Source organism: Trachemys scripta, chromosome 9 (genome assembly GCF_013100865.1).
Source record: "Trachemys scripta elegans isolate TJP31775 chromosome 9, CAS_Tse_1.0, whole genome shotgun sequence".
In the NCBI taxonomy this organism is placed as follows: domain Eukaryota; kingdom Metazoa; phylum Chordata; order Testudines; family Emydidae; genus Trachemys; species Trachemys scripta.
This window is the reverse complement of record NC_048306.1, coordinates 15,534,659-15,561,952: the sequence shown is the minus strand read 5'-3', so window position 1 is coordinate 15,561,952 and position 27,294 is coordinate 15,534,659. Positions and strand designations below refer to the sequence as shown.

The 27,294-nt window shown below is 41.2% G+C and overlaps 1 protein-coding gene across 1 annotated transcript in view; it reads left to right on the top strand.

Annotated features, from left to right (window-relative positions):
• Positions 1–27,294, top strand: part of TENM1 (teneurin transmembrane protein 1) — a 778,425-nt gene that overhangs the window by 191,271 nt on the left and 559,860 nt on the right. Inside the window, exon 2 of the mRNA XM_034781757.1 lies at positions 17,595–17,693. The gene's annotated coding sequence lies outside the window, so the exon portion shown is untranslated. The remainder of the gene's footprint in view (positions 1–17,594; positions 17,694–27,294) is intronic.

The window sequence follows — 27,294 nt, the reverse complement described above, 5'->3', positions numbered from 1 at the left end:
AAACAAACATAAATTCAGCATATCGCAAATGGCTCGAAGATCACACCATATACAGAGATCTACAAAACCCCTTCAGGCATAGCCACAGGTTCCAGAGGAAGAGACCCTCTAACCCATGTGATGTGACTTTGCAACAGGCATCATCATCAAAGTGCCATTTTGATGGGGACAGTCGAGGGTTTGAATTCCCTCCTCTTATTAGCCTGCCAGCTTCATTAGTTTGCCCATCATTCCCCCTTCTGGAAACTGATTCTCCCATTTCCAGCATGCATGGGAATGTATCACTTCAGACAAATGGGCGTTGCAAGTGATATCGTCGGGCTACACCATCCACTATATCCCCTTCCTCTTCAGGGACCCCTCTCATGTCCCCCTGCTAAGGCAGGAAATCCTTCTTCATTTAGGAACAAAGAACCAATACCTGCTGTATACATGGGAAGGGGTTTCTATTCAAACTATTTCCTCTTACCAAAGAAGAACGAAGGGTGGAGACCAATTCCAGATCTAAGACTTCTAAACACATTTGTGAGATTTCCCCCGACATATCCCAATTTGGGCATTCTTCACTTCAAGGCATAGTTTCTAGATGGTTTGTGGAGCTAGAGTCATCCTGCTCTGCAGCGGTACAACGCTATTAATACTACTACTTACCTTCAAAAGTGGACAAGATTTGGTTATTGTTGTGAACTTCATAATGCTGCTCCTGAACCTGCCCCACTTCTACTTGTTCTGGAGTACCTGCTACAGCTTAAGAAATCAGGATTGTCCCTTAATTATGTCAAAATTCATCAGGCAGCCCTAACAGCTTTTCATATTACTATTGAGGGGTTTTCTCTGTTTGCTCATACCACAACCATGACATTCATGAAAGGCTTGGGGAATTTTTTCCTGTAGATAATGGTCCCTACTCCTGCTTGGGACATGAACTTGGTACTCAAAAGCCTCACAAAACCCCTGTTTGAACCAATGGCCACCTGCTCCTTACTGAATTTATCAGGGAAAACAGACTTCCTAGTGGTGATTACCTCAGCCCACAGAGTTGGAAAGACTGGGACCTTAATGGCAGACCTTCCTTTCACAATATTGCACAAGGATAAGGTGTCCTTACAGCTGCATCTCAGGTTTCTCCCCGAAGTAACTTCCAAATTTCACCTGAATAAGACCATATGCCTGCCAGTTTTCTTTCCAAAACCTTATATTTCTAACCCGGAGACTGTTCTCGACCCTCTAGATGTCAGGAGGCTGTTATCCTTCTGTCTGGAACTAAGCCATTTCTTAAATCCAGCAGCCCATTTGTTTCGTTTGCAGATAGTTCAAAGAGTTCCACCATTTGTATCCAGAGAGTCTCAAAATGGATTTCTGAATGTCTTATAGCTTGCTACTAGGCTGTTGATGTCCCAGTCCCTAGGAGCCTTTGGGCACACTTGACTAGACCACAAATTACATCCATGGTTCTCCTTAGAAATGTTCTCATTTCAGAAATCTGCAGAGCAGCCACATGGTCTTCCATACATACCTTCTCTAGACCTATGCCCTGGTTGATGCTTCCAGATCTGAAGCTACAGTTGGCAGTGCATTTCTCTCTTCAGTGGTGGACTCCATTCCAAATCTTACTGGGGATATAGCTCGGGACTCACCAAGAGTGGAGCACTCATAGGGACACTAATCAAAGAATGAGAAGACATTACTCACCTGGTGCAGTAACTGAGGTTCATCAGGATGGGTGTTCCTCTACATGCCCTCCTTCCCCTCTGCTTTGGAGTTTCCTCTGAGACTCAGCAGTGCAGAAGGAATTGAGGGGGCATTTCACCTGTGCAGCCTGATATAGCCTCAGTACAGAGCACAAGGATGCTAACAACACAGGCGTGGGCAAAACGGACACTGCTAATGTAAACCTCCAATCAAGGGCACATGGGGCTCATGTGCACCAAGAGTGGAGGACCCATAGGGGAACATATGTCAAAGAACTACAGTTACTGCACAGGGTGAGTAACTTCTTCTTATGTAGGAGGATATACTGACAGACTTATAACTGGAACAGCATGAACATTCCCCTATCATTACTGATTGGGTGAAAAATGATTTATCCAGACCAATTTCATTTGACAGCTGTGATATTAATTGCCATGGATACATAAAATGAGAGACAGTGATGATCTGCTATAATGCTATCTGCTATTAAGCTACGTCTGCCATAAACTACTCCACTCTGGCTTCCAGCATCCCTAAAGTCTAAAAGTTTGCCCTCGGTTACACCTGTGCAATTCCCTAGAAGTTAATGGAGTTTTACAGTGTCTCAAATTTCCCTCGGTATATAGACATTTATGGAGAACTAAACAAATGCTGCAGCAGAATGTTTGTTATGGATAGCTGTATTTTAGAAAATAGGAAAACAATGTTTAATGGCTTTCTAGTTTGGGGAAAGTATAATTGCATTAACTAGAAGAAAACTTACAAAGGGAAAGGAAAGTGATGGTAAATAAATAGAATAGTTATGTGAAAAAGGTAAGGAAATAAAAGTTCTAACGTTTGGATTATATCTAAAAAGAACCAATGCAACTCAGAAGTTAGGAGCATTGAAAGTAATGGACACACACCAATTGGCTTCAACGGAAAAAAAATAGAGGTATGAGGGTTGGAATGGAAGATGTGATAACTGTGTGTATAGAGATAGTGCTATATCAGGAGACTGGCGATAGTGTAAACATATATATAGGCAGATATAGGCAGAAAGGGATATACAGGCAGATATAGAAAGATATAGGCAGAAAGGGAAAAAAAGAGAAACAATTTTAAAAAATAATTCCCATGGCTGAAATGAGGGAGAAGAAGGGACTTTTAGGGAAAGAGGTGAAAGGGAAATGGAGGGGGGGAGTGAAGCTGTAGTATAGTTAAGAACAAAATGCAGAGTGGCTCACATGTTTGCCACACACAAAAGTGCTTTATTATTAATAACCTGGAAGTGAAAGAGGAGAGTCAGCATTGCTTCAAGGTGCACTGAGGCTAATGGTATTAACTCCTAAGTGCTTGCTGGAAGAAAAAGACTGATGGAAGGTGAAAAGCACAATGACCCAGGAGAGTGAGAAACAATGTGATCTAGTGGACAGACTACAAACCTGGGGCTTAAGAACTTTTGAGTTCCAATCCTAACTCCGTTCCTGATTTGTTTTTTAGCAAATAACATAATCTCTCTATCTCTTGGTTTTCTTAATAATCCTTGCTTGCTTCTTTCATAGGGGTATAGTAAGGACTGAATATTTAATATTTGTTCAGAAAAACATAAAGTGCTATATAAGTACTACTTATTTATTATTTATTGTTTGATCATACTCCCTAATCTATCAGGAGAGTGGACTTTTCTTGATGATGTTTTTCCTATAGCAAAAGGCAAAAATAATAATATAAAGTGAAGAGAAAAAGAATTACTTCAGTCAATTTACTGTTCTTTCAGTTAAATAGCTTAAATTCATTTGCGTTAATATTGGTATTAAAGTAATCATAGAAAATAATTTAGCTACTTTGCATGTGAAAATCTCAGATTTTTCCATTGAATAGAAAAAAAACATGCAAGAGATTTTGAAAACTGGGCAGGTGGATAATGGATAGATATGTCATTTACCTTTTGCCCTTTTAATGGACAAAATTCTGCACTCCGCCACACCTGTGCAACCCAATGAAGTCAAAGGCGTGCACAAGCATAACTCCCTCATGATATGGCCCCAATTAATTAAGCAGTTTTCACAAGAAAGTTTCTTATTTCAGAATTTCTCTTCAGTTGTGTTGATATTTGTGAAATTAATTAATATCTCTTTATGTACATACAAGTTCTTTTGAAAGATTCAACTTCTCATTTATTCAAGTTAAAAAGCCCTCACCGTAAAGGCAGATTGCAGAAAAACAGTAAAAGACTTGCTTTTACTACTTCTAAATGGTCTTCTCAAAAACATTTGCATTAATGTAGTTGTTTAAAAGAGAGCCTATGCGAACTTTGACCATTTGCTGCATAAAGAAAATTTTAAAGATCCATCCTGTGATATGAAGTAGGATTCTTCAGTAACGCAGAGGTCATGGCTATTGTGTAAATTTATTCAGTGTTTGAAGACTGAAGGTCTGATTCTGCTTTCATTTACACCAGTGCACATCAGGAATAACTCCACTTTAAGTCAGTGTAGTTATGCTGGCATAAACCTGGTGTAAGTGAGATCAGAATTGGGCCCTGAATTTCATGAATTACACTCTCTAACTTTAAAACAATTCTAGTAATAGAAATGGAGACGGCCCCAAGCCATAAATTTTAGATACAAATCCAGGTCTGTATAATGGTTCTTTTTTGGGGTCCATTTTGAAAGGCTAGCTCTCATTCCACTTGAAAAAGGTAGCAAAACTCCCATTTCAGTACTCAAACAGTAAACAAGGGACAAGATGGAGTGAATGATCTGGAGGATGTTAGTTCCTAAACCTAGTCATCTTCCCAGGCCACAATCATTCTCCTCCAATCAGTCAATTCTTAGAGTCAGAATTCCTCTAGAGGTCTCTCTCCTCCCTTTCATTTCCTCCTATTACTTCTAGTTCCCCCCACATACACACCTTAAGGGACATAGGTGCTGTCATGGAGGATATCATCAATCATTTTTCCTCAGGGTTTTTTTTTCTGCTTCTTTCAGAAATATAAACAATACACTAATTGTTCTTACACTTAAAAAAAAAAATTGGCTAAGGCAAGTCGAACTGTTCTGGACTGTCTACGATGTTATTCAACTCAGTTCATGATGTGACAGGAAGAATCATAGAATATCAGGGTTGGAAGGGATCTTAGGAGGTCATCTAGTCAAACCCACTGCTCAAAGAAGGACCAATCCCCAACTAAATCATCACAGCCAGGGCTTTGTCAAGCCTGACCTTAAAAACCACCAAGGAAGGATATTCCACCACCTCCCTAGGTAACCCATTCCAGTGCTTCACCACCCTCCTAGTGAAAAAGTTTTTTCCAAATATCCAACCTAAACCTCCCCCACTGCAACTTGAGACCATTACCCCGTGCTCTGTCATCTGATACAACTGAGAACAGTCTAGATCCATCCTCTTTGGAACCTCCTTTCAGGTAGTTGAAAGCAGCTATCAAATCCCCCCTCATTCTTCTCTTCTGCAGACTAAATAATCCCAGTTCCCTCAGCCTCTCCTCATAAGTCATGTGCTCCAGCCCCCTAATCATTTTTGTTGCCCTCTGCTGGACTCTTTCCAATTTTTCCACATCCTCCTTGTAGTATGGGGCCCAAAACTGGACACAGTACTCCAGATGAGGCTCACCAATGCTGAATAGAGGGGAATGATCATGTCCCTCGATCTGCTGGCAATGCCCCTACTTATACAGTCCAAAATGCTGTTAGCCTGTTTGGCAACAAGGGCACACTGTTGACTCATGTCCAGCTTCTCATCTACTGTAACCCTTAGGTCCTTTTTTGCAGAACTGCTGCCTAGCTATTCGGTCCCTAGTTTGTAGCAGTGCATGGGATTCTTCCATCCTAAGTGCAGGACTCTGCACTTGTCCTCATTGAACTTCATCAGATTTCTTTTGGTCCAATCCTCTAATTTGTCTAGGTCCCTCTGTATCCTGTCCCTACCCTCCAGCGTATCTACCACTTCTCCCAGTTTAGTGTAATCTGCAAACTTGCTGAGGGTGCAGTCCACGCCATCCTTCAGATCATTAATGAAGATATTGAACAAAACCGGCCCCAGGACAGACCTTTGGGGCACTCCGCTTGATATTGGCTGCCAACTAGACATGAAGCCATTGATCACTACCCGCTGAGCCCGATGATCTAGCCAGCTTTCTATCCACCTTATAGTCCATTCATCCAGTCCATACTTCTTTAACTTGCTGGCAAGAATACTGTGGGAGACCTTATCAAAAGCTTTGCTAAAGTCAAGGAATAACAGGTCCACTGTTTTCTTCTCATCCAGAGAGCCAGTTATCTCGCCATAGAAGGCAACTAGGTTAGTCAGGCATGACTTGCCCTTGGTGAATCCATGATTACTGTTCCTGATCACTTTCCCCTCCTCTAAGTGCTTCAGAATTGATTCCTTGAGGACCTGCTCCATGATTTTTCCAGGGACAGAGGTGAGGGTGACTGGCCTGTAGTTCCCCAGATCCTCCTCCTTCCCTTTTTTAAAGATGGGCACTACATTAGCCTTTTTCCAGTCATCCGGGACCTCCCCCGATCACCATGAGTTTTCAGAGATAATGACCAATGGCTCTGCAATCACATCTGCCAACTCCTTTAGCACCTCGGATGCAGTGCATCTAGCCCCATGGACTTGTGCTCGTCCTGCTTTTCTGAATAGTCTTGAACCACTTCTTTCTCCACAGAGGGCTGATCACCTCCTCCCCATGCTGTGCTGCCCAGTGCAGTAGTCTGGGAGCTGACCTTGTTCGTGAAGACAGAGGCAAAAAAAGCATCGAGTACATTCAGTAAGGGGCCCACACTTTCCTTGACTTTCTTCTTGTTGCTAACATACCTGAAGAAACCCATCTTGTTACTCTTAACATCTCTTGCTAACTGCAACTCCAAGTGTGATTTGGCCTTCCTGATTTCATTCTTGCATGCCTGAGCAATATTTTTATACTCCTCCCTGGTCATGTGTCCAAACTTCCACTTCTTGTAAGCTTCTTTTTTGTGTTTAAGATCAGCAAGGATTTCACTGTTAATCCAAGCTGGTCGCCTGCCATATTTACTATTCTTTCTACACATCAGGATGGTTTGTTCCTGCAACCTCAATAAGGATTCTTTAAAATACAGCCAGCTCTCCTGGACTCCTTTCCCCCTCGTGTTATTCTCCCAGGGGATCCTGCCCATCAGTTCCCTGAGGGAGTCAAAGTCTGCTTTTCTGAAGTCCAGGGTCCATATTCTGCTGCTCTCCTTTCTTCCTTGTGTCAGGATCCTGAATTCGACCAACTCATGGTCACTGCCTCCCAGGTTCCCATCCACTTTTGCTTCCTCTACTAATTCTTCCCAGTTTGTGAGCAGCAGGTCAAGAAGAGCTCTGCCCCTAGTTGGTTCCTCCAGCACTTGCACCAGGGAATTGTCCCTACACTTTCCAAAAACTTCCTGGATTGTCTGAGCACTGGTATATTGCTCTCCCAACAGATATCGGGATGATTGAAGTCCCCCATGAGAACCAGGGCCTGGATCTAGTAACTTCTGTTCATTACCAGAAGAAAGCCTCGTCCACCTCATCCCCCTGGTCTGGTGGTCTATAGCAGACTCCCACCACAACATCACACTTGTTGCTCACGCTTCTAAACTTAATCCAGAGACTCTCAGGTTTTTCTGCAGTTTCATACTGGAGCTCTGAGCAGTCATACTGCTCTCTTACAGTGCAACTCCCCCACCTTTTCTGCCCTGCCTGTCCTTCCTGAACAGTTTATATCCATCCATGACAGTACTCCAGTCATGCAAGTTATCCCACCAAGTCTCTGTTATTCCAATCACATGATAATTCCTTGACTGTGCCAGGACTTCCCATTCACCCTGGCATAAACGCAGTGTGCCAACCCTGACTGAACTAAAATATTAATAGAGGGTAACTGAGAGTGGCCTTGCTTGATTTCCTTTTCTATAGTGAAATTTTTTATCACATTTCTGGGTGGTGTCCATAGTCCATATTGCTGACATCGTCACACATATATATTCAACATGAATGGATTCAATCCTTCATGGACAGTAACTCATTCTACACAGCCTAAAAGTGATAACCAATGCATATAAGAAATAAAATAAAATTGCATTTGCTCTACCTGTGGTTCTCCTCCCCTACATAAGGTATTGCAAACATTTGGGTGGCATTCCACACCCATTTATACCAAAGTAAATCCTCCCTAACTCTAGTAAAGTCACACCCTGGTTTAAACTGCTGTTTATGAGTATCAAATTTGGCCCTCCATCTTATGCGGTTATATAAAAGTTAATCTCCAGGATCGCATTTGAAATACCCTGCCTTTTATGCATCTGTTCAAATCCCATCTGCAAATCAGATTTTGCCTGTGAATTTTTGAAATTAAAAGATCAGAATAATGTGTAGAGTACATACTTATTCTAACACAAAGATCCACTGAGACCCAAATGATATGTATGCATAAATACAAATGACAGAATAAAATGCTTAGCTCTATGTTTTCAAAGACTTTCACCAGGATTTAAACACACAGCTCCCAGTAACTTCAGTGAAAGTCACATGGCTAAAATCCTAAAGAAGTATGAAAAATAGCAGCTTACAGTGTATAATGGTACAATATAATATGCTTTTCATGCATATGAGATGAAATTTTCCATGTGGCAGGGGAGGGGAGATCTGACAAGGAATCAGGATGTGGGGAGAGAACTGGAACTAGCTGGGCAAAGAGGTTGGGGCAAGGAGCTGGAGGGGTTAGGGAGATACTGATATTGGTCAAGGAGCCCAGGGAGGGAGATTAGGGCTTGGGAGCCAATGGGAACATGTAAGGGGAGGTTGACTGGAAGTTGTGGAGGAGACACATACTGAAGGAGAAGCCTACACAGCGGGAACAAGGATTGGCAGGGCAAGAGTACTGGGAGCAGGGGGAAGACTGAGGCTGGGAATGGCGGGGAGACTAGAGCTGGGACAGAATCTAGAGGTGTGAGACTAGGAGTAATTGAGCAAGGTGACTGTGACTGGGATGAGAAACCTGAGGAGTGAAGACTAGGATCAGCTAAAGGAGGTGAATGAAACCGTGATGAGGAACCAGAGATCGGGAGGAGGCAGAACTGGGACACGAGCAACTTGGAGTGGGATAGGCAAAAGAGTTCAAGCTTGGGAGAAAGGAATATAAGAATCTGTGCCCAGCAGAGCATACCCCCTTCTAGAACCTGGGGTGAACCCAAGATTCCTGAATGAGTTTCACTGTTCCTCTGCTGGTAACAAATATCTGTGAAATCCACTGGCAAAGTATGGGATCCCTGTCTTGTATTGGTCCACATAGAGGATGACAACCTACTACTACTATCAGTTATTCTATTAAATGAAGTGACAGAATTCTGTGTAGTGGATCTAAAAGTTCCAGCCCTGCTAATGACCCACGCAGGTGTCAATATGAGGGCACATGATAGAATTTTTGTTTTCTCAGTTTGCTTTTTTTAAAAAGAAGGAAATTACACAAAAAAACCTACATTAGAAGAACACTAAGCTTGCAGAGTCAAGCATTCAAAAGTTAGGAAATACCAACATTAAGGTTGCCTGTGCAACCTTAATTCAGCTCCCTTGTGCATATGCATTAGGATACCATCTTTAACTACATGAGCACATACTATTTTTTCAACAGGACCTCTGCTTTATTCATTGCAGAGGCTGGACCTGCTCGGGGGTTGAATCGGAACTGTGTAGTGAAGGTGACTGTTGTCTGTAAGATCCTTGCTTCATTTGTTGAAGAAGTTGGGAGGCATTTAGAGAAAGAAGCAGTTCCCCTGTCCCAGCTTCATGATTTAGGCCAGGGATCGACAACCTTTGGCATGCAACCCATCAGGGAAAGCTGCTGGCAGGCTGGGACAGTTTGGTTACCTGCAGTGTCCATAGGTTCAGCCGATCACAGCTCCAGGCCAATGAGGGCTGCGGCAAGCGGTGGCCAGCACATCCCTCGGCCCGTGCTATATAATGCTAAATACTCAGAAAAATCAGTTCCTAGGTGTCTTAAATTTGGTACAAAATGTTATTGGATACTTTTGACCTTAATCTCTCTGTTCTTAGTTCTACAACTTTTCAATGGGGGATAATAATATCCCCTTATCTCACTTGACTCTTGTGAAAATAAATTCATGAATACTTGTGAAAGACTCAGATAATATAGTTGACAATGCAGTAGAAAAGCCCCTGATAAAATAAGTTATGTCTTCATAACTTTGAATAGTTGAATAGTATTACTAAAAGGTGTAGCCAATTGTTTGACTACACTCTCAGTTCATTCTTAAAAATGTTCAAGAGCCAAATAACCAAACTTAGCCAAGTTTATTGTCTAAATAGTAGAGTGTGAAAAGGAGACATACATACCCTCCTTCAGGGAAGCAATTCTTATCTCACAGCATTTTCACCTTACCCAGAAGGTATCCTTCAAAGATATTCCCTAAAACCCATTTCTATTATATTGTGGTTGTTTACAAGAAAAAAGTCCCCTATACGTCACTTAGTTTAAAGTTTAACCCATTAGTTTTGTCCTTGGTACCTCCCTATACTTTCCCATATCTCATTTTGAATCCTACATTCCAATGAGGCAGGAAAGTATTCCCTAACTGTACTTGGTACAAAATATTCATGCATCTTTGCTTTGACAAGTTTCCTATTTTCTAGTGCTAAAGATTACTTCCAGTTTGAGAAGTGTTGTGGGATGCTTGACATGGGTGAACAGAATTGGGGATGAGCATAATATATATATTATATATATATATATATATATAACTAAATATAATGTATAATGATATTATATATATATATATATAATTAATACCATGCACATAATATCTATTAATGTAGTGTATAGTAAGCCTAATATATATGTGTTAACTAACAGTATTATGCAGTAAATTAGGCATGAGGCCATATTGAGCAGTGAGGATGAAACAAAATACTAAATATCTGCTCATGAAGTGAGCACTGTTCATTATGTGAACTGAATAAATGAGAGGTCCTATGGAAAAACAGGATATGATCAAGTATTCAAAGCGTCTATCAAAGTACACTAAGAGGCCAAACTAAAATTATTCAGGCTGCATTAATTCTGGCATTTCATAACTTTTGACTACTTGACTTTGTGATCTTAATATTGTTCTATTAACTGTGTGTGTGTGTGTGTGTGTGTGTGTGTGTGTGTGTGTGTGTGTAATTATTGTATTACTTAAACCAGAGTATTACTGTATTTCTTGAAAAATACACTATATATTGTGTTTTTATATATGGATTTATCAATATAAATCAGATAATATAGATATGTTAATATTATAACATGCTCTAAAATATTCTGGCCCTGATACTGGTATGTGCTGCAATGACTTTATGTTGCATTGCAAGTGGAGAGTGGCTCACACGTCAGCATTCCTGACTACAGTGGGATAACCTATTGTAGTGGGATCCAGTGGTGTATTGGTTCTACACCACTGCCTACTGGTAGCCAGTATAAGGAAGTGGCTGGAATTTCCCTGCACCTTGGTAATTCCCAACTGTCTTATTGGGCTATTGGTAGCCTGCAATTATGGAGGGCCTCTCACATTGCTTTGATTTCAACCATGGGTCTGGCCTAATTCACAGATGGCCCAGGATCAAGGGAGCTTAAAGACATTATTGTATTCCCCCATCCTAAGTTGTGCCATGCTCTCCTCGACTAGATCCAAGGATCTGGGCCCACTTATACATCCCATGTACCTTTAAGTACATGAACAAAGATATGATTATACATTCATAATTATCAGGGATGTGTTGTTGCCCGTAACATTTGCATAATTATATAAATGTCAAGTTTTGTTCATCCATGTAGATGGATTTTTTGAGACAGCACACAAATAAAATTCTGGACGAGAAAAAAATACAGCAAAACAAGGTAGCGTTGTTGAGTTTTCTTTAGCTATCAAGAGCCATATCTTTGCTTGTTGGATTTAGAAAATGTATCCAAAATAAGAGAGTAACAGCATCAGCTAATATATCTTGGGATTCTATATGATGATAACTCCTAGCTCAAACAGAACTTATGGTATATACATGATATTGGCTAATAAATGTGACTAAGAAAAGATTTTTAATTACATGCACTGTACTGTTAAAAAGTTGTTTTGACACATTATTTATCTGAACTGATGGAGAGTTTTCATTGTCATGGATTTGCTTATGGGAATTGTGGGGGGACAAACTTGGGTGGAACTTCCTCTTGGGGAGTAAAAGGAAGATGGGTATATGACCTCCTTGATTCTATCACCCTTCTTCTGTAGATTTAGAGAAGCCCCTCAGTGGGTGCTCTGCATGGTAGTCCCAGTGGTATTCTGACAATAGAGCTGGGGGTGAGAGGCAGAATTAATTCAATCAATGCTGCCAAACCTGTAGCCAGATCCTGTGTGAGAGCCACATCCACTAGGGACAGGTTGACATAATTGAATCTTTTGTTGCTCATGTATCCTGTACTGCCTCAGAAGGGTACACAAGCTGCCTGATGCTGGCTGAATGCTCTGTGGAACTAACCTGAGCCCTTTGGGAAAATTAGGCACAGCGGTCTTGTTCTGGATACATTTGCTATTACTGCCCATTCTGTGGAACCAAGACCTCCCTCCCTCATCTGGCATGGCAGAGCAGTTTCAGAAGGCTGATTGAGAGAAGAGCACATCCCAAATCTTGGACTTTGCAAATGGAAATCTGGGCTAATGATTTTGCGTGTGGCTCCAGATTTATTTGAACCAGTCCTGGTGGTGAGGGAAAGGGAGCAGTAACCAAGGCGGCTCCAGGCACCAGTGCAGCAAGTGCGTGCTTGGGGCGGCAAGCCGCCGGGGGCAGCGTGCCCGTCGCCGTGAAGGCGACAGGCTGCCTTCGGCGGCATGCCTGCGGGAGGTCCGCCGGTCCCGTGGCTTTGGCGGCAATTCAGTGGCGGGTACGCCGAAGGCGCAGGACCGGCAGATCACCCGCAGAAATGCCGCCAAATCCGCGTGACCAGCAGACTGCCCGCAGGCGTGCCACCAAAGGCTGCCTGACTGCCATGCTTGGGGCGGCAAAAAACATAGAGCCACCCCTGGCAGCAACTTGGCGACTCCCATGGCACATTTCTTTGCTCAGCTTAGGGATTTCTGTATAGAAATCCTGTCATGAGTCAATGCCACTTGCAGCAACATTAACTCCTTCTGCATTCTCTCTACTGCTGTTACTGAGCACCTGCCAGTTATTCAAACAATAGCAGCGTGTTTCCAGGGGAGCTGGGGGAGGCAAGCAGGACTGCTCTTCCTGTAGAATGATAGAATCGTAGAACTGGGAGGGACCTCGAGAGATCATCTAGTCCTGTCCCTTGCACTCATGGCAGTAGCCCCTTCCTGTACTAACTTGGTGGCTTTCTTTGATATGAATCCCCTGGATTTATGGGGTTGGGAGCTTTCACCCTATCAACCAGTGGAGGAGATTCTTCCAAGAAAACTCTGCAGTGGAAATCTCCTTGGCACTTTCTTGCAACTTTTTCTGCAAGAGGTGTCAATCTGGCCCAGGGTGACATGCTGTTGAACGGTTAAATTATTTGATTTATTTGAATAATATCAACAATTTTATGAAGCTTTTGAGTTATCACCTCTGGAAAAAAGCAATAAAACTTGTCTTCCCTGAGAAACATATTGTTCTTGTTCTAAAGGCATGAACTATAAAAAGCATTTTATCCTTGTTCTCAAGACAAGGATTGTTTTCTTGGTTTTTCAAAGTCTTTTTATCCCCTCTCATCCAGAAGTCTAATAGAAACTCACTGGCAATTCTGTATTTGTGATTGGATTCCAGAGAAGACACAGTCCTGGTTTTAAAACTCAAAACGGGCCCAACCCCAATCACTTTTGAATAATGAAGGGTTAGACAACTAGACCCAAAAGTTGTAGTTTTGAACCATTTCTATGGTGGTTTACTGTGTGCACCATATTCACTTGGACAGCAGGCTTTGATACACAGTCCTGTAACACGGTGGCCTGCCACATTAAGGGCCAGATGCCTCTTGCCAGCCAGCTCTCATCAATTGTCAGACCCAGCTGGGAGGAAAATAAGTGATGATAAAAGTCAGCGAATTATTCAAATAGTGACAGTTTCCTGCAGTAGTCCCTGGGGAAGGAAGATTCCAGGTGAGAAGGCCTGGATATTTTGGCTGGGTAGAAAACCCCATCTAGGGTTTTCCATTTATGAGTTTATGCTCATTTGGGCCAGAAGCAAGGGCCAAAGACTAATTTGCTGTGGCTGATAATTCCCCAGGCTGGTGAGAGAGCCATTATTTCACAATTCCCGGGATAGTACATTCTCGAAAACGGTGAATCAGTAATGGCTTAATAGGGTGATGGGCCAGATTCTGTGCACCTTAGTCGTGTGAGAAGTCTTTGCTGGGAAGCTTCCCATGAGTAATTCAAGCAGGGAATTAGCCTCGCAACTCCAAAAGTAAAAACATGCTCCTTTTGGGTTCAAGCAGAGGTGCATGATGTTCTCACAGCTTCTTCAGTCAGCATCATGTGCCACATGGTTTGTTCTTCAGTAAAAATAACTGTTCAAGGTTTCAAGCTATCGATTTACACATGACTTCTTGATTGATGCAATTGTTGCTTCCTTCAGTTTCCTTAAACAAGTTTATTATTCTTATTTGACCTGGTCCCTGTTCTATCTACACTTGGGTTTTTTAATCTGAGTGATAGAGGAAGACTTTCCAAATGGTTAGGGTGCTAGTCTAGGACATGGGAGATGTGGGTTCAAGTCCCTCCTCTGCCACTGAGGCTGACAAGATGGGGAGAACAATTGTGCTAGGTCCTCAGGGGGTGGGGCAAAATGTCTGTAACTGGGGTGAAATTGGAGTGAACTGGGAAGAGGTGGGGGCCCAAGAAACAATGTACTGGGGCCCCAGATTTCTCTTGAGGGGCTTGTCTGCCACAGACTTGTACGACCTTAGCCAAGCCGCATGTCCATACCATGCCTCAGTTCCCCATCCGTAAAACAGGGATAATATTTCCTTATCTCACAGGTGCACAGATGCTGTGCTAAAGGGGGCCATATAAATACCTGTAAATAATTATGGCCCAAATTCTGCCCTTATTTGAACTGTACGCATTCCCATTCAAGATAATGAGTATGAATGGGATGTATTTGAGGTCAGAATCTGGCCCTGTAATATATAGGCATACAAGCTGAAAACTGTAAGCAATCAGTACAGTCTGTTTTACCCCTGTCAGTAATAATATAGGGCTTGATTCTGATCTTGCCAGTGTAAATTAGGAGTAACTTCACTGACCTCAACGGAGTGACACTGGAGCAAACGGGAACAGAATCAAGCCCCAAAGTGTTTCCAATGACAACTGGAAAAATGTTTATAGTAAATTTTATGTCAGAATCATGTGTGTTTCTCTTTTATTAAAACAACGAAACAAAACAAACCTCTCTTCATTTAATTATACCTTGCTGAACAGACATGCATAATTTTCTGCCCTTATATTAGACTGGAATTTACAATTCTGATCTTTTCGGTTTTCTTAGGTCAATGGTTATACCTGTCTGATAGAAAAAGCAGAGTGCCAAGTTCTATTTTAGATTGTCATGCTAAATATTACCAAGGAAAAATGTCTTCCCAGAAGAACCTTGCAGTGTTTGGTTCATCCTTATAATTCTGATATTTGAGAGATGTATATAAAATATGTATTTCTTCCTTAAAGGAAATATTGGACCTAAGTTATACCTGGGTTTCAAACACATAGTTCAGGGCCATCACTTTTTTTTTCTTACAGTAACACTGTCAATTCTGAGTGAGATTTTCACACGTGCTCTGCTGCACTCCTTTCCCACTAATATGTCAGTGGAAGAAGAGTAAGGCCAACACCGAATGCTAATGAAAATTCCACTGTCCTACCAGTGGACAGAATTCTAGTCTGTACTTTTTACCATTGATAAAAATTTCATTGGAGCTATTCATGCATTGAAGAGGCACTTTTTTTCCACTAATACCTTTCCAGATTCAACTGTCTTTTTGCTTTTTTGGCCTGACTGTTGCTGACTTGTGACTTTATCTGCTATGCAGAGAGAGCTGTTTTTACTCCTGTCAATACACTGATTTTTGTAAGAGCCTTCAAAATTAGAGCTCAATGCTCATACTTAACTGGAAATTCTGAATATCTTGAGTTTTTTCTGACAAAACAGAAAACCCAGAAATAAAACATTAATTTTCTTTGTTAAAGTCCTGTATTGTGTTTACATTCCCATGTAGCTGAGGGCATGGCAGAACCCTTCATTCCCTTTCTTTTTATCTATATGGAAACCAAGTTTCCTTCTATCAATCCTCATCAAAGTTACTTCTCTACTGGCTTGTGTATACATGACTTACTGACTTCTTCTAGAGTGTAGTGGGCCTGTGCTCATGTGTAACAGATCCCCCTCACCTAGTGGAGTTTAACCCATTGGGTAGCTAAAACTGAAATTCTTCTTACCTTACCAGCTGCTCTTGTGCATACCAAGGACTGTCTGGCAGAATCTGAAGTATTATATGTATGGTATTTCTAGCCTAAACTCATAAGAGGGACAATAGGTAGATAGTCCGTTTGAAGAATTTAAACAAATAAATGACATTCTTTAATCTAGGAAGTACAATTGTACAGTTAAACATTTAAACTAGAGAAAGTGAACAGGAATTCTATTGTTTGCTTGCATTCCTACTAGAAAATACTCCTACTAGAAAAATCTGTTTTTCCTTTCATGACTCTTACGCTGTTCCTTAAAATAGGCTTTCATATTATGCTCAGAGTAGGATACTGAGATATAGTGCACTCTTCACCATCTCTGTTGTGCTCTCTGTTACACCAATTTAGTTGTATGTAATTATCCTGAGAAAATGGGTCACTTCACACATCCAAAGACTAGAAGTCAATTTCACACACTTCCCTATTTGAAACTCAGTAGAGTACTATTCATAACAAAAGAACAGATAGTCATAAGGAAGATGATGATTGTAAGGAACAAGGTATCCTGGAGGTTTGTGATCAAGTTCTTGACTTTAAATTCTGTTTCTGCCTTTTGAACTCTCTCTCTATGTGTAGCTAAAGTTCTTGGCCCCAATTCTCCGCTACTTCATTCATCTGGGGGGTGGGGATACAGAAAGGTGGCTTAAAACAGTCTTTATGTTCTTTGTGTTCTCAGTCAAGGCAACTACATGGATTTAGGGTGCTCTAATTTATGCTCTGGCTGCAGCGGCCCTCTTACTGCTATGCACCAGCGGAGAATAGTTTTAGTGCAGTGCACACCAGCCGTGCCCTCTCCATTCTCTGCACCAGCTGAGTAAACCTCTTACATGGGATTATCCCCTGGAGGCCAGTTCTGTACCCTTAGTAGTCCCTTTACGCCACAAATGTGTTACAACAGCGATTTGGAGCCCTTGACTTTAGGTCTTGTTGCTTCTTTTGAGAGAAGGAGAGTCCTGTCTGTCTCTCTCTTGGCATGATCTGACATCCAGCTGTTGACTTGCACTTCTGTTACTTCTAAATAAAGCTTCTTGATTTATGTGGTACATTAACCTGAGCACTGATGTTTATGCTGTAGGATGTGCCTTTGTGTGCTACTACCTTCCACTGATGTGTGATTAATCTGTATTAGTTCCCTCTGCTAGTTCTCTTTAGTGGAATTCATTTGTGATTTCATCAGATACAGGCAAGTAGGCATCCAGACTTGCCTGTAACAATAATACTTTTTTAGATAGTCATACAAAACATGCAAGAAATCACAAGGACACTTTGAGTCCATCATTACTGGTAAATTCAACAAGCACTCAATTATAAAATGACATTAAATATATATTAAGGAATAAAACCCATTAAATCCCAAGATCACAAATATAATTTTATTATTTTCAGGGTCCCTCAAGAGAGATGCCCACTGACTTCCTGAAGATGTTCTGAATGACTGTAAATCATCTTTAAGTGAAGAGAAGTTTCTGAATCAAATACATTGAGGTACCTTTTATATTCACCTATACATACTATAGAGTGGGGTTTTCAACCTTTTCATATAGGGGACACCTTCCCATCTATCCCAGACCCCCATCACATTTAGCAATATGGGACGTGCAGGGTGGTCCTGACTCCCATGAGGGTCACAAACCACAAGTTGAGTTTACTTCACTGTAGAGTAATTGATTTTCAAATTGAAATGTATTATATTCATTGATTTTAATGCATAGCTTAGTTGGATCCAAGAAAGAGAGAGACATAGGAATATTGCCATCTTGTTGAATGTATTATTGCAAGTAACTCCCTTTCATGCCAGTGGGAATTATGTATGAAAATCTGTATGAATCAGAATAAGTATATACCTTTTGTACTTGAAATAAGCCTGGACAATGATCCTTGGAGCAGGATAGGGAAAAGTAGTATAGTAGCTGATATATTAATTTGCACTGAATCTTTTCTTGAATTTTACTATTTTGGGTATGAAAATTAAACATTTTGGGCCAAATGATTTTTCATTTACACAGTAGCAACCCCACTGACACGAAGAGAGTTGAAAATGTGGCACATGTATTTATTGGATTCTGTAAGAGTACATATTTAACTAAATGCCCCAGAGAAAAAAGGCTTTTTCTGTAGCTATCAGGTTTCAAGTGGTATGAAGAGAAGCTAAACTCTGTCATAGAGCACTGACTGTGAAAATTGTAAACAAATGGGTAAAAATTCTGATTGGATACACCCCAAACTTAGACTTTAGTCTTTTGCTAGTGATGTGATTTGCCCAACACATGTTGAAGTCAGTTACTGATGAGTCATGCAGACATATACTTCCAAAAAATGGAAGAGGTTTTAAAAGATAAAAAATGTACTGAATAGCCAGAAGGAAGTGCAATCATACTTTCTCTTAATCCTCCAAAGAGCTAAGGACTGCAAACCTGAGGAGACAAGGCTGCATACCAAGGGGTGCCAGTAACTCAGTCTGTTACCCATTCACTTACACACATAGCCCAATGAGACTGTCTGTTCATAGGACAGAAGTCAGGCATGATTTCTAAGAATGCGTTCGTAAATGTACTAAGTGAGTTTTATCTTTTTCTGTAACAAAGCTTTCCATTCAATATGAACCAGCATAACATATTTTAGTAATGCAACTTCATGTTCTTTATAAAAAGAAATTGTTTCCTGGCATACCTTTCAGGAAGTAATTAACTTCACTGGATAACTGCATGGTCTTATTACTATTACCCTTGTCCAATCCAGCCCATTACCTCATATTATTTGCAATCATCACTTATTCAATCTAGTCTTAAATTGGATTGTAAACTCTTTGGGGTTGGGGCCCATGCCTTCCTATTTTTATGTATAATTCCCAGCACAATGGGATCCCAGTCATGATTGTGGTCCCTAGAAGTTACCTTAATATGAAAGATAAATAATAATCATCATAATTATGTATTGAGATTTAGATTTAGATGTATGAACATATTCTTTATTGAAAGGATGATATATTACTATAATGTGGATTCACAGGGAAAGTGTTTTTGTTTTTGTTTTTGTTTTTTTTTTCAATCATCATTAGCCATGGAACTTCAGAGTAACTCTTCAAATCACCATTTAAATGTAGTTGGTTCTCAACCCCCAAATATGTATATTTTTGTTTTAACACTGAAACCATTAAGTATCTAGTACCCGCATGTCTTAGTTTTGGCTTCCATTACAAAAATTGGACCAAGTATTTTGACAAATAAACTGTAGATTAAATTAGACTAGTAAATTAGAAAAGCTTTTAACCTTTATCTTCACTTTTTTCCCATGCACAAAATATTTTTATGAATGATTTTATGATGAGACACTTTTCAGAGTAGCAGCCGTGTTAGTCTGTATCCGCAAAAAGAACAGGAGTACTTGTGGCAGCTTAGAGACTAACAAATTTATTTGAGCATAAGCTTTCATGGGCTACATCCTGCTTCTTCGGATGAGACACTGTTACTCTTCCTACTGAAAAAATGAGGGCACCATGTGTGGTATCCATTACTTCGAAGAAACTAATCGTAATGGGGAGAGAAAAAATATATATGAACTGCCCTGTTTTCTTTTTCCTGAGGAAATGTCTCCCTGTGTATTCATAACAGTAAGATAGCCATATTGCTTTGTGTTTAGCTATTTGACAGGCAGCATTGCAGCATGATGTTGGGGGGGGAAATGGAGAAAAACAATGAAAATGATTGTTTTGGTAAAAAGACAGAACGAGCCTAGCATCCAAATATATAAAGACCAGTTCTCCCCTATCTTCATAGTGGGTATGTCAAACTTACTAGCTGTGTGGCTTGACTTTCAAAGGGCCAAATGAATTTTGAAAACAGGTAAGTTTTGCAGCAGATCATAAACCTGTGAGTTATTAAATCATGCATGGTTTAAGATTAGAAATTCAGACTTAAACAGATGTTTAGAGAAACATCCAGAAGTAGTTGTGCCAATGGGCAATTGTAGCTGAAAGTATGCATTAACCTCAACAAACAATAAGCAATTTGTTTGTCCATGTACAGTGTTAAAAAGGTGTAACTTGCCAACATCTACCTTCTTGAGGTATCTGAGTTACTGCCATACTCCCCTATATTTTGTCATGTCTTAGCTGCCAGGGAATGGTTTGTAGAATGCAAGATCTTCAGAGCTGGAACTGTATTTTCTTTTATGTTTCTGCAGCACCTAGCACGTGGTGGGCTCTATCAAAAACAAAGTCATATTTCTGATAACTATTAATAAATGATGTTTTCCACGATGATTCCTATAGTTATCACAGGCAAATCCCAGCATTAATTTTGTACAGCATTGCCAATACAACACCCTTGTAGCGGGGTCAGGACCAGCTCCAGGGCTTTTGCCGCCCCAAGCGGCAGGAAAAAAAAAAAAAAGCTGCGATTGCAATTGCGATCGGCGGCACTCCGGCAGCAGCTCCACCGTGCCGCTTTCTTCTTCGGCGGGAATTTGGCGGCAGGTGCTTCCCTCCCAGAGGGACCCACCGCCGAATTGCCCCCAAACAGCCCGACGTGCCGCCCCTTCCCCTTGGCCGCCCCAAGCACCTGCTTGCTGGGCTGGTGCCTGGAGCCGGCTCTGAGCGGGGTGATCCCCCGCTCCTGCCTGGAAGGGCTTAAAACAACCCTGGGAGAGGGCTGTGGCAGGGGAAAAGCTGGACTGATTGGGGAAGCGGCCGCAGCTGGGCCACATCCCAATCAGGCCTCAGCTGGTCCCTATAAAAGGCTGTGAGCCAGAGGCCCAGAAGAAGTCTTTCTCTGCCTTCAGAGAGAGAAGAGCCTGGCTGCTGGGAAGCTCAGGGTGCCTAGAGTGTCCAGGGCTGGGGAAAGGCCAGAGGGGCTGGGGAGCTCCAGGCTGGCAACTCCCCAGGCTGAAGGGCCTTGTCCAAGGCCCCAGAGAGGCACTGGGTTCCAGAGAGGGGCAGCAGGTCAAGACCCAACCTTGCCTATGATGAGTGGCTTATACTGCTGTCTGCCCCAGGGAGTGGGGCTAGATGGTGACTGGCAGTAGCCTTACACTGAGGCGAGCTGGGGTTAGTGGGTGGAGGTTCCCCTCGGAGGAGAGACCCTGAGAGAAAGGAGTTACTGCCAGGGGGCAGCACCCCAGCTAAAAGGGCACCGGAGTCCAGGGAGGGACACGGAGGCCAAGCAGTAGTGGATCACTGGCCTGCAGAGGCCACTCCAGAGCTGGGGCGAGCTAATTCCCATGGACGACCAGCAGGAGGCGCCTCAGGGGTGAGTCCGAACTGCTACATGCATATTCATGAGGATATACTGGAGTATTGAAACTCATAAGTATTAAGAATAAAGTTAGTTAAAGCACTGGGCAGGGATGAGTTACATCTATACTTCATATAGGGTGTTAAGAATAAAATAGCTGTGCCATTAGGATTTTTAAAACATCTTTTGATGCAAGGGTGCCAAGTAGCTGGCAATCAGTGAATTTAGTTACAGCTGTTAAAAAGAAAGGTAATAAGAGGTTAAAAATTAGACCTGTAAATATAACATTTTACAGTATGTTAGCAAAAAAAGAGAGAGAAATTATATTTATGGCTAGCATAAGGATGCTTTTGGAAAATTACAACTTAAAAGGTATGAGTCAGCAAGGATTTGTGAAAGAGTAAATCATGTCATGCAAATGTGATTACTTGTAAAATAAAATAAAATTCGGTCTTCATAAAGGAAACATTTGAGATTTAATGTATCCAGGTTTTAAGAAAGCTTTTGCTAAAGTTTCACACAACAGATTCCTGTAGAAATTCTTTGTTCTTTGGAATCCGATGAGTAGTAGAGTCCTTTAGTTTTCTGTATTGGAACCATTACTCTTTAACATTTTAATTATTGATTTAGGTAAAGTTACAACATGTAGGATAATAAATATTGCAAAAGATACTCAACTAGGGAGATGAGTTCAGCAACTAGGGAGAGTGGTTAACCTGCAGAAGGATGTAGGGGTTTTACAGTGTAATCTTGATAGACTGGGTGCATGGGCTGAGAAGTAGAATATGAAATGTAATGGATATACATGTTAAATGATGCTCTTCAGTAGGAAATCCCACAAATTAAGCATGTTTTCAATAAAAATTGAATTAATTCATAGGGAAGAGGAAACAGAGGTGTGTGTATTTATTGTTAGGGCCAGCATTAAAATTCCCAGTCCAACTTGTAGCAGCAGTAACGAAGACTAAATTATCCAGATGGACATCTAATATAAGTACAAACCTATTGTATCATCACTGTATAAAGTAACTGTTAAGACAGATTTCCCAGTTTTGGTCATCTAATTTGAAAGCAAGTATCTAAATGATTGGGAATACATTTAAGTTGATAAAATAGAATGGAGGGGCTTACAGTGAGAGAGGCTGCTAAAGCTGGCAATAGTGGATCTCTAAAGAAGACCATTGAGAAATGTATATCGAGGTGAAGGGTGACACTCTGGTCTATAATGAAAATGTGGGTAAGCCCAGCTCAGGCTCCAGTTGCACAGGTATTCAGTGGAAGGGCTACACATTAACTGCTTGAGAGACAGAGGGATGAGAATGTCTTTGGGAGACAGTGGGGAGTCTTTCTATTTATTATCTGTTCATATTAATTTATTTGATGTTTTTGTTGTAAATGTCTCCCTGAAACTCTCAAAAATGAATCTTGAGGAAGAGAACTTGCTGATTAAGGCTCTCATCCTACAAATAATTATGCACATGCTTAACTTTATCTATGTGAGTTGTCCCACTAAACTCAATGGCACAACTAATCTCTAAAGGTAACCATGCATAAATGTACGCAGGATCAGATTCCATTGATCATTTTTGTGTTGGGAATAGCTGATAACCCTTTATGAGGCTCAGGAGAGAATTTCCCCTGCTTTTTCCCTAGTTTGGATATGGGGGTGGGAGGGAATGGGAGACAGAGGTGGCAGTGGTTGGTTTGTTTCTATAGAAGTGTTTTTATCCTCTTCTAGCATTTTTTTTATCTTACAAATTTTTAAAAATCAATAGCATAAGGATGGCAGAGTTACCATCAAACTATTTCACGCATAGCAGTGTTTATAGACACGTAGGCAGATGGGATTATTTTGTCCACCTAATCTAGCTCTAAAAGTCTGACCTAAATTCCTTTGGGTGGAATAGATGTGTAGTGGGCAAAATACTTATGGGCAGGTAGGCCAAGTATCTCAGTTCCAGGTGAAGTATAATGACATTTACTTTGGTATACCAAATTTCTAGTTATAGGCATTCAGTAGAGTTTCAGGTGTCATTCTTGTCAAAATATTTATTCCCCACTTAACTATGTGAATAGATAATCTTTGCATTTCTTTAGAAAATATACCTGGACGTTTTGTTTAATTATTCATCTCTGTTGTCTCATTCTTGCAAAGGAACAGTCAATGTTCTTTCAGTAAATGCAGCAGATGCCCAGGGCACCAGAGCTGGAGAATTTTGCCTTGCAATACCTGTAAGGGGGCAGCACTCATGCCTTGTGGTCATATCCGCTTTCCTGGCTATATGTTGCGACACCATCCCAACCCCCTCGGTTTCTTCTTACCACCCGTGCTTGCAGTCAGAGCTCTGTGTGGTTCTTAACCTCACAATTCCTCAAAATCCTCTAACATTGTTCTAGTTGTATATTGTTAGTTAATACACTTGGTATTAGTATTAATTAGCTTAGTTAAGTGTTTTTTTCTGGGGATGCCTTCACCAGAGTTAAACATTGTCTGTCGTATGGAGTGGACTAACCCCAACAATGATCTTCACACAAGGTGCTTACTCTTCTTAGGTGAGGCCCACATCAAAGACCAATGTTTGATTTGTAAATCATTCACAAAACAGCAGACTAAGGTGGCTAGAGACCTTCACCTGAAGCAGCAACAGGAGGTACCAAGGCCTAGGTCGAATCGGAGGTCACTCTCAACCTCACTGGGTGGTGCTGGCTCACGCTAAGCAGCCACTGCCACTTCTCCAAAGAGACACAGAAGGTGCTTTCTTTTGAGTGCGCCAAACAAAAGTTGGTCATAAGACCAATCATGACCACTCCAGGCCTTGTGGAGACTCTTCCTCTTCAAGAAAAAGTACAGCTGCTGCCCTCACATGGAATGGAGCAGGTCCTTCCAACTGCTCCTCAGTACCCCATAGGTATGCCGAGAGACCCCATACTATTGACTCCTGTTCTTGCCCCGGGATATCTGTTGAGTCCAGTGCTGACAAGGGCAATCCAAGCACTGACTGTGTCCACGTCAGTGGCACATGAGACAGCAGTGGCCCTCCTCTGTCTTTCCATCCCAAGTTCTGCTTTGATTCAGGTCTTTGCCAGGGCTATGGCACCACATCCTGCTGTTCCCTTGCCAGACACTGTGGAAGTGAGCCCTGTGCCAGGACTGGCACAAGGGATCTCCTCGGCAGCGGGAAACTCCTTGGCACTGCTGCATTCTGTACCACCGATGTTACTGTGGCAGCACTCCCCATCCTCCACCTCAGCACCAGTGTCTAATGGTACTACTGCTGACTTTGGTACCGACAGAGCACTGAAGTCAATTGAGGGGTACTTGGTGCAGGCTGTACCGTTTCCAGTCCAGTCTCCCAAAATTTGTGTCTAAAGTGGTCTCTCAGTTTCATTTGAACCAGGCAGAGTATTTGTATGTGTTTTTTTCCTAAGCTGCTTTCACCCCTGGAGGAGCAGTGCCTTCACACATTAGACACTGGATGATGTCTGACCTTCTACCTGGACAGGACTAAGCCCTTTTGGGCATCACTTCATCTGTGTTTGTCATATGCAGATCCTATGAAGGGACAGGCAATTTCTCACGGACTCTCTCTAAGTGGTTAATTTACTGCATCAAAACTACCTACAAAACAGCTTCACCTATGCCCCCTCAATGGGTGTGAGTCCATTCTATGAGAGAACAAGCTGCGACAATGTCAGTTTTAAATGTCTCAACACTGGACATTTGCAGGGCTGCCACGTGGTTGTTGATACATACGATTACGAACCATTGTGCTATTACCGAGGAGTCCAGAGCAAATGCAAACTTTGGGAAGGTGGTCCTGCAGTCCTTATTTAGATAATCTGAGCACCACCTCCTATCAGTACTGCTTGTGAGTCACCTAAGTGGCTATTCTTATATCACACTGACAGTCTGGGTGTTTTGACTTGTAAAGATCCAATCACTATATAGAAAGAAAAGAAAGAAATAGACTTTGTGTTTTGTAACTGGTATTAAATATATACATGGAGTTATGCAGACCTGCAGTCGGTAGCTAGGACTAAATCCACAGAGTGGGAATGCCCCATCATTAACCCTTCTGGCTGTGGCCTTGCACATTTATGTTATATGTAAACCAAGTCAGATTTTTGCCTCTTGTATCACTTGTACATTATACAAGCATTTAGCTGCAAGCCGAAGGTCCATGTGAACACGGGTAAATACCAAAGGCATGTTTTTCAGAGACACTGAGCAACTACAAGTCCATTTGAAGTTAACAGGAGCTGTGGATTCTCAGCTCATCTGAAAATCAGCCCCTTAATAGCCATTTCCCCCTATGCTAGTCTTACAGCATGTTTATAGTATTACATAGAAATTTGTGCAGTAAAAGGAGACTAGGGCCATATAACAGCTTGCAAGCTTGTACTAAACTCCTGGCAATGCCAAAGGGAGTTCTGTGTGTAGGTCTGGTTTGTCTTATTTAGACACCTAGGCTATGGTTTTCATTGTGGTATCAGCCAAGTAATGTATACACCCATTAGTGTGCAATGACTTGTGGTACTTGCAGAATAGCAACAAAAGAGCAGCATAAAGTAAACATATTAACACCTTCAGAAAAACACATGCTCCTCTGTCAAACAAATGCTTTTTAAATCATTTCCCCTCATTTAAATAACTAACATTTGTTTATACACACACAGACACACACACACCACGGCAAAAACGGAGTGAGGTGTTAGGTGTGGAGGGAATGAATATTTTAAAACAGAAATCATTTGATTAAATAAAATAACAAAGCTTCCTTTCAAGTGTTCATTTATGGACATTATTTTACTTTGCCCAGTTGTAGGAATGGCTCAACTCTGCACCATGTTGACAGATTGTTTCTTGATGAGGGTGTCTATCTGACAGATGGCAGAAGCACAATGTGGTGTGTGGCACACTGCAAGGAGAATCATTTAAAAATATATAGTTGTATTTATTTATTTCCTAATGAACAGTAAATGCTGGAATCATGTAAACCCGTTGTCTTGCATTGAGTTTCAACAATGTTTTACTGTCCACTAACATACAAACAAGTAAACTGCAGCCTGCCAAGTCTTTCTTGTATCACTCTTCAGTAACTTTTATATACTGTTTCCTTTCATAATTTGAGACATAATGATTTTTGTTATAAATTTCTTCATAAATATTCTTACTGATGGCTGATGCATTTATTTAAGCATCAGTGGGCAAATAAAGTTATCCACGGGTGACTAACAACCTTGAATAAATACCATTTCACTCAGTAGCTATCCATAGTACCTTTGCAATGCAATTATATGCTGGGACCTATTATCCCAATTAATGGACTGTTTTATATTCACTGTACACTATACTTGAAACACTTTAGAGGCCTGGCCTTCACATAGCCACAGGCAAAGAAGAAATTTATAACAAATAACCAAGAAAAGGCTTTCATTTACTTTCCAAGATATGTAGCATGTAATTATACTTTAAGCATAACTAGGCAGGCCTCAGAAATGCCCTTTGATTTAAGTCATAATAAAACTATAAATTAATACCATGATAAATATAGCTTTCTAAATTCCCAAGCTATTGTGGGTAACTACAACTACTTTGCTATCAGCTCTCAGCATCATCTTTTCTGTAATTATTTTGCCAAAGGTTAACCTTGATGAATATAATAAATAACCATATCACTCTCCAGTTTCTAAGCCTATAAAGTGAATGAGCACCAATTCATGGGGATCTTGCATTTTGCTGGATGGGTGAACAAATAAGACAGTCTGCTAAGTAGTACACAACCCCTTGTTGCGTTGCTCCTTTGTAAAATGTCAGCCCTGGGCTATGTTTTACAGCTATGGAATTTGACCAC